General features: G+C 37.6%; 1 protein-coding gene across 2 annotated transcripts in view; it reads right to left on the reverse strand.

Moving 5' to 3' along the window:
* The window catches only part of DLGAP1 (DLG associated protein 1), a 782,098-nt gene that overhangs the window by 521,079 nt on the left and 244,506 nt on the right, over positions 1–16,513 (reverse strand). The gene's annotated exons all lie outside the window — the stretch shown is intronic.

The raw sequence follows: 16,513 nt of genomic DNA on the forward strand, positions 1-16,513 counted from the left end.
CAGAATCTTTTCATTCTTTGGAATTTTTTTTTATAACTTCTCATGAGAAAAAAAGTCTTATTTTGACATTGCCTGACCTTACTATCCCATCTACATTCTCCTTTCTCACCTTTACAATCCAATTGGATTGAATTGAATGAAAAATGTAGTAGATGCTTTTCCTCTTCATCATTCATTTCCTTCACAGCATGGGTCCTCTTTGAGAATGAAGGACAGGGCAGAGCCAAGATGGCGACAAGAGGGGATCGAGTCTTAGGAGCTTGCTGATAGAATTTATCAGCTAAGGACTCTAACTCAACTTTCAGGAGACAGAACCCACAAAGGGACCCAGTGAGGCAGTTCTCCTACTCGAGGGAACCGGGAGAGGAGCAGAAGGGCTCTGCTCCCCGGGATTGGAGAGGCGGCCCTCCAGAGGGGTGACCCACCAGAGCCAAAGAACTTCAGCCTCCTGGAGGCAGGCCCAGGGAGCTAGGGGTCTCAGCTCACAGCAGCGGGGGAGTCTCCTGAGCTGCACCGCGAGGAGCACTGGGCACAAAGTGGGGGAACAGCTGGGGACTTCTGCCAGAGCGAGCACATGGAGCCCAGCCCTCAAGGGCACACAGCAAGCAGCATCATCTTTCCCCAGCCCTGATCCAGGAAACAGAAGCAGGAGGAGCCCGTAAGCAGGAGCCCCCAGGGCGTGAGCCCATTAAGCTGAGGGAGAGGAGTGAAGAGAGACTGCCTAGCTCTGTCCTCTGCCCCTGAAACAGGACTCTGGGGCTCTGACCACATTCAGATCCTGACCACAGTCTAGGCCCCCCCATAGAACAGCAGACCCCCCCCCCCACATCAGCCCCTTGGCAGAGGGGGGCTCTTGTGGTCATTCACAGACCAGGAGGGAGGACAGAGCCGCATACACTGATACCCTTGTAGGAGTGTCCCAAAAGCTCAAGAAACACCCCAAACCAGGCCCAGGCTGGGAAAATGAGCAAGCAGAGAAACAAAAAGAAGACTATTGAGAAATATTTTGCAAATGAGCCCAAGAAGGACCAAAATACTCAGTCTGAAGATGAGGAAGCACAAGCTCCTGCATCTAAAGACTCCAAGAAAAAACAGAAACTGGGCTCAGGCTATGATAGAGCTCAAAAAAGACTGTGAAAATCAAATGAGGGAGTTGGAAGAAAAACTGGGAAAAGAAAGGAGAGAGATGCAGGAAAAACATGAAAATGAAGTCAGCAGCTTAGTCAAGGAAATCCAAAAAAATGCTGAAGAAAATAGCATGCTAAAAACCAGCTTAGGTCAAATGGATAGAACAGTTCAAAAAATTATTGAGGAGAAGAATGCTTTAAAAAGCAAAATTGGCCAGATGGAAAAAGAGATAAGAAAACTCTCTGAGGAGAACAAATCCTTCAGACAAGGAGTGGAATTCAGGGAGATTGATGAATTTAACAGAAATCAGGAATCAATACTTCAAAACCAAAAAAATGAAAAATAAATGTGAAATGTCTCATTGAAAAAACAACTGATATGGAAAACAGACTTAGGAAAGATAACTTAAAAATTATTGGAATACCTGAAAGTCATGATCAGGAAAAGAGCCTTGACATCATTTTCAAAGAATTACTACAGGAAAATTGCCTTGATATTCTAGAAGCAGAGGGCAAAATAGAAATGGAGAGAATCCACCTATCCCCTAGACAAAGAGATCCCAAAAAACCAACCCCCAGGAATATTATAGCCAAGTTCCAGAACTCCCAAGTCAAAGAGAAAATATTACAAGCAGCCAGAAGAACACAGGTCAAATATCATGGAGCTGCAGTCAGGATCACACAGGACTTAGCAGCAACTACATTGGAAGCTCATAGGGCTTGGAATACAATATACCGGAAGGCAAGAGAGCTTAGAATGCAGCCAAGAATGAACTACCCAGCAAGGCTGAATGTCCTCTTCCAGGGAAAAAAAGATGGACTTTCAATGAACCAAGGGAATTTCAAAGGTTCCTTTTGGAATGGCCAGAGCTGAACAGAAGGTTTGATCTTCAGATACAGGACTCAGGTGAAGCATGGAGATTGGATGAGAGGGGGGAAATATGAGGGACTTAATGAGGATGAACTGCATGTATTCCTGCATAGAAAAATGATACTGATAATATTCATATGAACCTTCTCAGTTAATAGAGCAGGTAGAGAGAGCTTTTATAGTTGAAGCACAGGAGAAAGCTGAATTTGAAGATAAAATATGGTGTAAAAATGGAGTCAATAGAAAAAAGGGGAAATGGAATGGGAGAAAGAAAAAGGAGAGGGGGAATAGTCCAAGATATTTCACATAAGATTTTTTTTATTACAATGAGCTATTGCAATGATATGGAAGCGGGGAGGCAAGGGGGAATGAGGGGACCTTTGCTCTCATCGGAGATGGCTAGGAGAGGAAATAGCAAATATACTCAATGGGGTATAGACATCTGGAGTAAGAAGGAGGGGGGAGCAGGGGGAAGGGGTGGGGATGTGAATAAAGGAGGAGAGGATGGACCATGGGGGGGAGAGTGGCCAGATATAACACATTTTCTTTCTTACTTCTTGCAAGGGGCTGGGAATGGAAGGCCTGCCCAGGACCACAGGGCCAGGTGGATTCTGGGCCTAGGGGATGGTATGGGGGCTCAGGGCTTCTTGGCCCCAGGACCAGGGATCTGTCTGCTGCACCACTCAGTGACCCTACAGCAGAGTCATAGTGAAAGGAGAGAGAAAATAGAGTACATGGTAGTGGAGAAATAAGAAAGGAGGGAGTTGCGATCAGCACTGGCAATGGTGGAAAAATATGGAAATAACTTTTGTGATGGACTTATCATAAAGAATGAGATCCACCCATGACAGAGTTGTTGGTGTTGGAACAAAGACTCAAGCACATTTTTTGTTATGATTATTTGGGGGAGGGTGCAGGGCAAGTAGGGCTGGATGGCCTGCCTGGGGCCACATAGCAGGGTGATCTTTGGGTGTCTGGGGCCGGATTTGGACCCAGGTGCTCCTGGCTCAAGGGCCAATGCTCTGTCTGCCACCCAGCCACCCCTACTATTACTACTATTTTATTTTATTTTGGGTCTTTTTTTCTTTCTTTTTTTTTTTGGTTTTTGCAGGGCAGTGGGGAACGGGTGGCTTGCGTGTCACACGGCTGGGTGATTGTTGGGTTTATGAGGCTGGATGTGGACTCGGGTGCTCCTGGCTCCAGGGCTGTTGCTTCGTCCATTGCGCCACCTGGCCATACCTACAATTGTTACTATTATAATTTTTTTGTTTTGATTTTTTTCTCTCCCCTTTACTTTTTTCGCCCAAAAAAGTCTATCTATATTCATGGGGAGGAGGGGTATTTTGTTTGCTTGTAAACAAGAATATTTTATTAGTGTAAAAAAACATTTGTACAAAATGAGAATAAAAAAAATTTATAAAACTAAAAAAGAGAGAATGAAGGACAATTCCCCTTGCCCAACTAAATCTAGCTTCCTTCTTTATTACTCTACTGAAATTAAGTTTTTAACTGCACTTTGACTTTTTTTTGACTTAAAACCTTTTAATTCCATGATTTCTACTATATTTCATTATTTTAATCCTTTCATTTTACTTTTCTTGTGCTTTCACCTTTTCTGATACCTATTCTTCATTTTGACCCCAAAATTGTTGGCATCCCCCAAGGTTTAATCTTTGACACTCTCTACTACACTACACAGTACTTTCCATACTCTTAAGCTTTTCCCTTTCTACATTCTCATGGAAAAGTTCTATGTTGATAGCTCCTAATTTAATATATTTCCATTTAATTCTCGCTTGGGTCTCTATGCCCAGCCTATCTCTAAAAAGTTTCCACTCAATGATTCAATGTCATCTCAGAGGGAATATAGCCCAAATAGTGCTAGCTCATCATTCCTCCACCAAATCTATTTACTTTCCCAAATTTACTATTCCATTAGTGGGACTATAATTTTCCCAGGAACTCAGACCCCAAAACTAGTAGTCATTATGATTTCTATCCTTTCACTTCTTATAGAATAACAATAACTGAAATTTATTTTTCTTTTTTTTTTTTTTAGTTTTTTTTTTTTTTGCAAGGCAGTGGGGTTAGGTGGTTTTCCCAAGGCCACACAGCTAGGTAATTATTAAGTGTCTGAGGCCAGATTTGAACTCAGTTACTCCTGACTCCAGGGCTGATGCTATATCCACTGTGCCACTGAACTGCAGCTGTCTGATTCTGTTTCACCAATTTGGAATAAACATCTTTCCTATCTAAATCCTACTATCTTTCAGGGGCCATCACAAGTCCCCTTCTCTTTTATTTTCTTCCCTAATCTTTATACTGCTTATCATAGTGGTGGGCACAGATAACAGCAATAATGATAGTGATGATAATAAATATTAGCATTAATAGGGCACTTTTAAGGACTGATAAAATTCTTTACAGATATTTCTTTAAAATTTACTAAGTACTATGCATATATCATCATATTTAGTCTCACAGCCACCTGTGTGATAGTTACTATAGATATTCTGATTTTACCTTATACTTAGCAGATAAGAACTCTGAGACTTATTGAGTTGCCCTTGGTCAGAAAACTAGTTTGTGTCGTAGATTTAAATCAGATCTTGACTCCAGTCTTAGCATTCTATCAGTGTCTGCCTCTTCTATCTAATTTGTTACCAATTTCTGTAGTCAGGAAGACCTGAGTTCACAGCTGTATGATCCTAAGGAAGCCATTTTAACTCTATTTGCCTTAGTTTCCTTATTTATATAAAGGAAGTGATAATAGTACTTAACTCTCAGAGTTAATGTAAGGATAAAATGAGAATATTCATAAAGTTTGCAAACTCTCAGAATCTTACATAAATGCAATTTCTTGTTATTCCTTTGAAATATATCTCATATCCATCCTTTCCTCTTCATTTTCATTGCTCTCACTCCATTTCCAGCCACAATTACCTCATATCTGGATGATTGCAATAGCTATTTTCCCCTGCCTCTGATTTCTCTGCCCTCTAAATCATCTTCTTTTTAGCTGCCAGACTAATCTTTCTAAAACATTTCTTTCATCTTATCACTCTCCTACAAAAAAAAATGTACTTTACTTCTACATTATATATTAAATAAAGTTAAATTCCTTATCTTGACATTCAAAGCCTTCCATGACCTGGCCAAATTTTGCCTATTTTTATCTGTAAGTACTTGCCAACAGCATCTCCTTCAGTCAGGTCAATCTCACTGTTCTGTGAATTCCAGCTAAATAACTGTCAGATTCTATTTCACCAATTTGGAATAAACATCTCTCCTATCTAAATCCTATTATCTTTCAGGGCCCATCACAAGTCCCCTTTTCTTTTAATTTCTTCCCTAATCTTTATACTGCTTATCATAGTGGTGGGCACAGATAACAGCAATAATGATTATGATGATAATAAATATTAGCATTAATAGGGCACTTTTAAGGGCTGATAAAATTCTTTACAGATATCTCAATTTTTCCTGACAATGACCTTGGGATCCATTTCATTTCCCATCTGGTTGTAATCTCTTGCAACTTCTTTGTCTGAATTCACTACATCCTAGGAAGATAATTATTGGTATAATCTCATTATCCTACAAGATCCCATCAGTCTTGAAACTCTATCTTATCACTATCCTTTGTCCATCTGATTGCAGGGTGGAGCCATAAATTCAAAACTTCATTTAAAGAGGGAGTTGAGTTCAAAAATCACACCCATTTCTCACTTGACACTTCTTTAGGACTTGTCTAATTGACTTCTCCCAGGATGGTCATTATAGGGGAAAAACCTCATCATCCTGCAAGATGCCATCAGCCTTCATATTCTACCTCCTCACTTTACTGTCTCTATATTTAGTGGATGGAGCCATGAACTCCAAACCTCTATTTAAGAAGGGAGTTCAGAACATCTAATTTCTCATAATTTGAGACTTCTCTGACTTTTCCAGCATGTCCCTGAATAAGTTACCCATCCTCTCCTCCACTCCTTCTCTTCATTTCCCACTCCTTTTCCAGCTTTCTTTTATGCAGTGTCTTCCCCTATTAGATTATAAACTCCTGGTGGGGGGGCAGGGGCTGTCTTTTTCTTTATTTGCTTCATCATTACTTCGCAGTGTCTGTACTAATATTTATTGACTGACTCAAGGAGGTGCTATTATTATGTCCATTTGACAAATGAAGAAATTGAGGCATAGAGATTAAGTGACTTGCCTAGTGCTATATGGTGTGAAAATATGATTGTAGATTCAAACTCAGGTCTTCCTATGAGCCCAGCATTCTATTCCCTGTACCACCAGCCAGATTGAGAAGGTGATCAATAAAATAGATATAAAATGTTGAAAGCTGCAGCATCCATTAGGCTATAATAAGCATATATTAGCCAATCCAAGCTTCTATCTCTCAAGATGAATAGGAAGTCAAATAGGACCAGAACTTAGGGAAGATTATTAAAAAAAATGTGGAGGAAACAATGTGAAAGCTTATTGACCACACCATTATGAGATAATAGTCTCAGTCAGCAATGTGTAAAATATATAGATACTATAGAAGAGAAATGTATTGTCAGTAGCCCAGAACAGCTTTCTTATAATTGTAGACTCAGGCTAGTGTTTGTGGATAAGTGTTGAGTCTGGGGATGCCTGAATTGAATAAGAGAACATCTGTTCCCAGAAGTTTTGTTAGGATATTGCTACCTGAGATTCTTTTTTACCTTTTTTTAAGATGTCTTGAATGAATGAATGGAAGAATAAATCACTTATTCAGCACTTACTGTAAGCCAAACACTATATAGATATTGGGGATAGAAACAGAAAATGTCTCTATTTTCTAGCAGCTCAGAGTATAATTGAAGGAAATGACAAATACAAGAAAGTTTAGAATCAGGACAAGTGGAAAAGATCAGAAAACCTAAGAGTATATCAGGTACAAGGGGCAAGACCAAGAGATGTCCTAGTTACATAAGAAAGTCAATGACAATGTTAAAAGGACTATGGGACATAGAAGCAAGGGTAAATGGTAAGACCTGGTTGATCCCCCATCTTTACTTTACTTCTTCATTATATATTAAATTAAGTAAAATTTATTACATATTGTCATATTAAAGGTGTAGGGAGGAATGAAGTTGTTAACTTTCATTGGGTGATAAGAAAGATAAGGGGATGGAGAATTTCTATTGGGATGCATCTTGCTTCTGACTGACTGTCCAGAATGGATTTTGGGATGACCTAGAGCCTGGTCTAGGGGTTTGTGGGATAAACTAATCCCTGAGTCTGTGGGTTTACTGAGAGAGCTATTGTTGGGATTTCTATGATAAACTTAGAAGTGTAACAAACATATAGTAGATGTTTAATAAATGATGACAGTTTGATTGCTGATTTAGAGACACAGCAGATGATAATGATAATTGGTTGGTGTGAGGGAGTTTGTATAATTCCACCAGGGAGGTTTATGTGAAAGAATGTACATCTGTCCAAGACTAGAGGGAGATGTGCATTATTCTGTTTCACAAAAGCACTCTCCTTAGGGAGCTGGGATAAGGTGGTCAGCCAGATTTTGCCTTGTATGACATATCTGAAAGGCAAATCTGAGCCTTCAATCATCTAGACTTAGGGTAAGGTTAGTTATAAATTGGGGGAGAAGAGTGACAAGAGAATTCAGGGCATGAAATGTGTACTAGATCTCAAAAAAGTGTATAAAATAGACATACAGAATCTTGTTGGTGAGGATTTAGATTAGGTCTTTTGCGTTGCTGAGGTCGAATATGTTGGAACGTCATGATGGTACATTAAAAAGAACAATATAGTAAAACTGAGTCAACATTCCAATATAGCTTCTGCACCTATTCACCTCCTCCTTTCTTGACTCTTGTGTGACACAAGGGTCAAGGGGTGTTTTTAGTTCTATCTATACCTCAAGAGAATGGTAGTTAATGGGAAGCTTACTCTGTTCTGGCCCATTGGTATGGTTTTTTTTTTTGGCTTTTGTTCTTAGAGGGATGTGATGCCAATAACATGCAAGTGAATTTAAGTAGGGGAGGTATGTGCAAAGTCACCAGTCTCATCTCCTCTAGAGACAATGGATCCTCTAGGATCCATTGGCAAAATATAGATCTGGATGAACGGCAATGGCCCCTGATGCAGGAGGAGATCTTGATATATTTTAGTTAAGGAATTGGCAGGTCTTAGTCTGACATTCAGTGATCAAGAGTAGGTAAGAAAAGAAACAGATTGGCCTCTTTTACCTAAATTAAAAACAAAATCAAAGTAGGAGGGGAAGACCCTCAAGGTTTCTGTCCAAAACAGAAACAATTGCTATTTACATTCACTCTGAGTCAAACAAGGGCCCAAACAATGATCTAGTGGGGCTTGGTCTGGAACCCATTATTGGCAAGTAATGAGAGCTTGAGTGATTTGGAATCATACATTTCAAATCTTACCAAGTTTCAAGGATCAAAATTTATATTTCTCCAGACAGAATACCAGCATGTAAGGGGAAGGGTGTGGTGGAAAGGGATAGGAATTCAGGGAAGCCTGGAAGGATTCGCATGGACTGATGTTGAGCGAGATGAGCAGAACCAGAAGAACATTGTACACCCTAACAGCAACATGGGGGTGATGATCAACATTAATGGACTTGCTCATACCAACAGGGCAACAATCAGGCACAATTTTGGGGTATCTATGACAGAGAATGCCATCTGTATCCTGAGAAAGAATTGTAGAGTTTGATCAAAGACCAAGGACTGTTACCTTTAATTAAAAAAAAGTTATTATGTAATTCTGCAATATCTCATACTTGATGTTTCTTCCTTAAGGATATGATTTCTCTCTCATCACATTCAACTTAGATCAATGCATACCATGGAAACAACGTAAAGACTAACAGACAACCTTCTCTGGGGGGTGGGGTGAGGGAAGCAAGATTGGGGGGGATACAATTGTAAAATTCAAAATAAATAAAATCTTTCAAAAAAATTTCATGGGAGACTGGGAAAAGGGTGAGACAGAGTACCTGTGAATCTAACAGTTGAATAGTAACCTGCAGTTAGAATTTTCTAATCACTTCCTAGGGGTTGTGATCACAAGGAAATCTATTTCATCCAGTGTCAGAATATCTTTTGGGGCTATTGACTTTGATGAGACTGTCTGACGTATTCTACAAGAGGACAGACAAGCTTAGAGTAACCAATTATTTACTGTAAGTTTGAGCAAGGTCTTAGAATCAGGAGGTTTCCAAGAGTTTCTGTTCCTGCACTTTGTCAACTATGAACTATTAAAACTGCCTTAGGTTTTCCTCAAAAACATTTGGGAATCCAAAGATTGGTATTATAGTTTTTTTTATATTTCAGAAAAACAGGGATCTTTAGTGGGATACTCTTTATCTTTTTTTAGGGTTTTTTTTTTGCAAGGCAATGGGGTTAAGTGGCTTGCCCAAGGCCACACAGCTAGGTAATTATTAAGTATCTGAGGCAGGATTTGAACTCAGGTACTCTTGACTCCAGGGCGGGTGTTCTATCCACTGGGCCACTTAGGTGCTCTGATACTCTTTATCTTGATATGACTGCAAACACATTTGCCAACATATTTCAGGAATGAAGCCAGATGCCCAATTTGAGCTCATAGGATCACAGAACAATTAATTTTTAATGACACCTGATCCTGGATCCCAATGTATAAGTGCATGCTAAAGAATATTAATTTAATTCAATTCAACAAACATCTTAAAGATATCCACTATGTGCAAAACTGTTGTAGGGGCCTGACCATCTATGCTTCCTGTACCTAAGAATCTTTTCTGGTGCACACACTATTTTTCCACTCCTGCATCAATTCAGCCATGTAGTTCATACCCCTCTCTCTCCCTAGTTTTGATTTATCTGAACTCTTACACAGGTGTACATACTCTCAGAATCAAAGGACAAAGCAAAAATGCTTTGTATGTCTGAAAGGAGATCCAGGCTGTTTTTGAGCCTATTTTTAAAAGGGCCTAAACAAGTAATCACCTCTTTCTCCTTTCCAGATTGTCAAAAACACTAATTATTTCTCTCCTGTAGCCCAAGTTTGGAACACAACTAACTGAAGTCACAAAGTATATAACTGACTGATGTCAAGTACCTATGAGGTGCATCTTTTTTTGTCAACCTTAGTACTTTACTCCTCCTCAATTAAAGTGACAAGAGAATAATCTTGAGATGTATTTAAATTGCTTAAAATATCACTTTGCTTCTAGCTTTCTAGAAACTATCTCACAGAACCAGATTATATTGAATTAGACACAATGTAGGAATGGCTTTGGAAATAAACCCTATAGTGAGGGTGAAGATATGAGATTTCTGCCAAGAAATCTGAGAGATTATCTACCTGCCCATCCTGATTCCCAAGCTGACAAAGATCAATAGATTGTACTGAAGAAAGGAGAAATTGGACTTTGGGGAAAGTGGCCTTGACTTATAGAGATATGAATTCGTTTTGTGAAGAATTCACCAATCTCTGACTCAGGAAGGTAAGAAAGGTAATTTACTAGATTCTATAGAAGTTTAACAGATCGCTACAAAAAGTCCGCAAACTACTACAGAAGTTCACAATGGGTCCTTTGGAGAAGTAGCTAGAGAGTGAGTTTCTTAAAGGAGATAGTAATTACTAAGGAGATAGTAGATTAGCACCTAGCTTCAGGTATTCTCCAATGCACTTGCTACAGAGGTCATCCTCAAGGAGTGACTAAACTAGCACTTACTGAACATGAACATGCTCCTGCTACCAAGAACATGACCAAGATCAGCTGTTCAAAGTCCAAAGGGGCTTAGGAAATGGAGTTCATAAGAGTCAACACAGAATGGAAGGCTCCTCCACAGTACAGAAACATTTCCAGTATAACAAGATTGCAAATTTTTCTGTGTCCAGGCTTCCCTTGCTTCAGTATGAGTTTTTCATGAGTGCCAATACTCATTAGCCAAATATAAGTAAGGTTCTGATCAAATTATGGAATGCTAAGAAATCTAGGATGGGTGTACAGGACTAAGAACCTGAAGACTTGAGTTTCAGTTCTGGATTGTCATTAGAAAGCAGAGACTTGGGTATGTCATTATCACCCTGTTCCTTAGTGTCCTCCTAGGGACATTAATAACTTTCTACTTCCCATTTATAAAATGAAGAAATTGTAAAATAATCTAAGTTACTTCTACCTTTAACATTCTACAAAAACTCGAGCTTGTTTGTTTTGCTTTTTAAAAGAAAAAATTCAGATCCCAATCTGAGTTGATTAGGAAATTAGACTACATTGCCATAGGTTTTGACTGTCTAAGACCAAAGACATTCTTTTTGGTTCTAGCACTAATGGAATGTTTGGCTAAAGTTGGACATAGTTCTTTACACTGAATATTCCTGCTATGCAGAAGGAGAACATTATTATGAATTAAGTGGAAAGAACATGGTCATTCCTGTGGGATGAATCAAGTAAAAGATGACTAAGTGAAACCTAGAACTAACAAAATCTCATTCATTTTAACCATAATTTTTGGTCACTCCAAAATAAAATTAAGAAGAGAAGCTAAGGAGTAATATTATGATTCAGTTTTCCTTCTCCTTCCTTCTATCCAATTTCTGGTATAGGTGCTAATAGTCAAACAATCATGGGAAGCTCTGTATCTAAAAGAAAGAATAGAGAATTACTTGCTATACACAAGTTAGATGAAACTTGACTATATAAATACCTGGCAAGGAAATGCTAGATATTTCTACAATCTTCTTTTGAATGTGTGTGTGTATATTTATACATCTGCATAAGTGAGGGGAGTGTGTGTGAATCACAGAATGTATTGAATTGAATAGATTGCTGTTGTTCAGTCATCCAGTTGTGTTTGATTCTTCATGACCTTTTGAGGTTTTCTTGTTTTTTTTTTTTTGAGATTTTCTTGGCAAACATACTGGAATGGTGTGCCATTTCCTCCTCCAGCTCATTTGATAGGTGAGGAAACTGAGGTAAAGTGTATTAAGTGATTTGTCCAGGATCACATAGTTAATAAATGTCTGAGGTCAGATTTGAGCTCATTTTCCTGACTCTAGTCTTGGCAGTCTATTTTGTTACCCAGTTTTCCTAGATCGTCTTTAGAATTCTAAAACTGAATAGTCCCTAGAAGACAGGTTTTTTCTTTATATCTCAGCACTAGTAGCACATAGTAGGTATTTACTGAATATTTGTTGGATTGAAAGCAAGTCAACTTTTTTACAGTCAGGACTCTGGGGGGAAAAAACCCTTTAGTTTTTTAATTTTGCTACTGTGCCATGGGATATAAAACTGAAAACTATTTTCTGGAAAATGAAATGTTTTAATTATCCAAATCAAAGGATTTTAATTTGCACATACTACATTTTAGAACATGTCAACTATATGTAGGTATGCTATAAATTGCACTTAATTATCACCTGACTTTTCAAAACACCTAATAATTCTCACCTAAACAAAATTTGGGGCTCACCTCATCTTCTTAGCAGAGACATGATAGCAGAGAACTAAAGAGAGGTCACCTATTAGACAGGCATCATTAGTTTTTTTAAAAAAATCCCATTATAATTCTAATCAATTAGTACTCAATACTGTCACATCACTGAAAACCCAGGTTTTATTAAAGGACAGAGGAATAGAAAAGCATGAGAAAAATGCACATAGAGGAAGTGAAACTTCAAAGACAGAAGCAGAAAGATGCACAAAGAGAGGAAAGAGGGATACACAAAATATGGAAGTACACAAATATGAACACGCCTAGAAGATGTCTAAGAGAATATAAATTAATACCCACACACATTGAATGATAGGTCATTAAGAGACTGATATTTCCACAAAGAATACTGCATAAGTTCTGAAATCAGAATTTTAGCCAGGTGTTACCCATATCATTTCAAAATCATAGAATGATTGAACTAGGGTTAAAAACATTTCAGATGTTAACTAGTGCAAAATCCTCCCAAAGGCATAACTTATATTCTTCATCATTACTGAAAAATTATCTTAGAAGCAAAGACATCCTTTAAGCCACCCCTCCCCACTTGCCTCATATATTGATGGATAAGAAAACTGAATCTCCATCTTGCGTAATCTAGCAAAGGTATTTGAACCCAGGTCCTCTGACTCCAAATTCAAGCATTCTTTCTACTTTGTCATTCATCTAGTTTCTGTATGAAAACCATTAACAATGGTGAAATCATTTGTCCCAAAGGCAGTCAGATTCAATTTTTCCTGGAGTCTTTATTTAATGTGCTTGCCCTTGGTGATATCTATGGATTACCCTTATTTTCCTTTGAGGTATAGCAAGTAGACCTCTTTGTTCTAGAGCAGGTCCAGGCCCATCTTATGTGAAGAACAAAGACTCATACAGAGCTCTAAATCCTTAATACACCATCTCTAGTCACATTCTTTCAGTCCTTTAACTTTCATATGTCTTAATTTGGATTCTTCTCTGTGTATTTCTCTTCTTTCTTTTCTTCTTTCAGAGGCAAGAGAATATTATGAAAAGAGGATTGGAAAGGGAAATCAAAAATTATCAAAACCCCCCAAATTGGGCAGCTAAGGTGGTGCAGTAGATAGAGTAATGACCCTCAGGTCAGGAGGACTTGAGTTCAAATTTTACCTTAGCCACTTAATAAATTGCTTAGCTGTGTGACCTTGGACAAGTCACATAACCCCTTGCAAAAACCAAAAAAAGAAAAACAATCAAAAATTCATAGCTGGAAAGTACTTTAGCGGTCATATAGTATTAGAATAAAATAATTCAATTCCCTGTTCCCCCTGTTTTACATAGGAAGAATCTTAGGTCTAGAAAGTTTAAGGAGGTTATCCAGTACCTAGCAAATCAGGTAGTGTCAGACCTAGTACTTGGCTTTAAATCCCTTGATCTCCAGTTTTCTGTCAGCTAAACCATACTGATTCACATATATTTTATTTATGGGTCTACTTTATTTTGTCTCTCTAATGTTGGGTAAGCTACTTTTCTGATTTACACCTTTTATTTTTTATCTGCAAAATAATAATGCTTTAGGGGGTTCTTGTAATGATCAAATCAGAAAACAAATTTGAAAATATCATGGAATTTCTTATGACCTATAATATGAATGGATATTTTTATTACTTTGAACAGTTTATTACCCAAAAAATATCCATGAATTTATGCAAATGTTGACAAAAGCAGAATTGTCACAAGAGTGCTTACTTGCTCTCACTTCTATCTGTAACTAGAAAGCTTACTAAACAGTTCTCTCTACACAGTAGTAAAGTAATTGATATGTGTGATTATATTATATAGCAATTGACATTTTATAACATTTTCAAAATTGCAAAGCATTGTACAACAATCTCATTTGAGCTTTATTACAAACTTTTGAAGTATATATTTTCAATATTAATCAAAATTTTACAAATAAGGAAATGCAAACTCAGAGAAATCCTATAGATAATAAGTGTCCAAGACAGGATTTGAAATTGAATTTTTCAGTCAAGTACTCTATCTACAATATATTATTCTAATTTGAGTCTTCGACTGCTAACACCTTGTGAAGTAGGTAATATAACTTGCAAAGGTGAGGGTTTTCAACTCTATCGCCAAACCTAATGAATTGCATGCTTCTTAACTAAATCAAAGTTGTAAACTAGATATGCACAATTCTTAGAAAGTTTGAGAGGAGTAAAGGACTTGGATCATTGGATAAAGATAGATGATGCCATATGGGGAAATATTTTGAGATTTACTGAAAAAATTAGACATACCCACTATATAACCAAGTAAGTCAATCTATACTCCCACATTCTCCAAGAGTAGGTAGTCTAGTGGTGAAGCAGTTCTAGCCAAATCTCAGAGAGGGATTCAGTAGGCAGCTATGAAGATAGGGAGAATCCACCAGTCAACCTACCATCAACCATAGTAGTCATGTTATTATACTAAGGAAAATAGTCTTTAGACTCAACAACTCTTAAAGTCCAGCAGAGAATATACCTAAGGAAAGCTTCATGAGGATTTCACCAAGGGAGAAAAAGATTTCCAATAATCAGGAACTGTGAATTTACTTTCTGTTCACATGAGCTCTCCAAGTTTGAACTCACTTTTCCCAGGGACTTCATATGTACAAAGGGGAGATTGTGTCCCCAGTTTGGACAGGGGTGGAGAATGCATTGTGTTTCTATTACAATTATCCTTGCTATACATATGTACTAATAATCTTTCTAAAAGCTAATCCACTCTGGCTGATAATCAATAGGGAATATATGGATGGGGCTTGGGAATGAGTACTAGAACATCCCACAAACCTTTAGAGCTGTACTTAGAATCCCAAAGAGAGAGTCAGACATCCCCTGTGAATCCTTGTTTGTCAATGTGAGTGGGAATTGGAAAGGTCTCAGAAAGATTGCCATAAAATATCTTTATGTCTAATATAATGGGATATTATTGATCCTTGTAAGCCTGGTGCTCTTTCCACTATGTTGTTTTGATCTATCAAATTAAATTTTTTTTTAAAATGCATTGTGACATAACAGAGAGGAAATAAAAGACCTTTTTGGATTAACATCATCTCCACTGATGGGTGATAATTCCATATCAATTTATCTATCTTTTCTAGTGATTGATAGAGAAAGCACATGTAGAGAAGAACCCAGATAATGTGATATGCATTGTTTTAACCTCTGATCATTTAACTGATGTTTAATAATAGCAAATTTGATTAATGTTTGTTCATGCATTTCAGAGAAATATGAAATAAATGCACAACCCAAGCAAAATTATAAGAGAGTTTAAGATGGACTATACCTTGGATTTATAGTGTAGGATTTGATTCTCTTTATTTACTGAGAGTATTAGTTTTTTTTTTTTCCTGTGACTCTATTAAGGCCTTAAGAGACATAGCAGGAAAAGAATTAGAATTGGAGCCAGAAACCTCAAATTCTAATACTGGAGTTGCTACATATTAAGTATGTGAGTTAGGACAAAATCTAATCTCTGAACTTCAATTTCCTCAGCTTGAAAATTGTAATAACATTTGACACATCATCCAAGTCAATGGTAAGATTTTTAATTAGAAACCTTTTGAATGTTTTTGTAAACCAATTAGTTCTCTTTAAATGTCAACTATCATCATCAGCAGCATCATCACATATTGAAATCTTTCCAAATCCTATGATTTTAGAATAAGTTGGTAACCACAAATGTTAAATATTTACTTTTAGCAATTTACTTTGAATAAATATCCAAATGTAACCATGCCAAAATCAATAAATCACATAGTATTCTGAGCTGGAAGGGGTCTTCTCTTCTAGTCTAATCTTTTCAGATAAGGAAATTGAGACATAGAGAAATTAGGTGTCTTGTCCAGGGTTATATGGGTAGAAGAACTAAAATTCAAACAGTTCCTTTAACTCTGCATGCATTCCACCATTCCACTATATATGTTGAATGAAAAACCAAAATGCCTTAGTATTTATGTACTGGATGGAAAAAAATGGGAAGCAGTGGGTGGGGGGGTTGAGTCAGGG

This window comes from Macrotis lagotis, chromosome X (assembly GCF_037893015.1).
Source record: "Macrotis lagotis isolate mMagLag1 chromosome X, bilby.v1.9.chrom.fasta, whole genome shotgun sequence".
In the NCBI taxonomy this organism is placed as follows: Eukaryota; Metazoa; Chordata; class Mammalia; order Peramelemorphia; family Peramelidae; genus Macrotis; species Macrotis lagotis.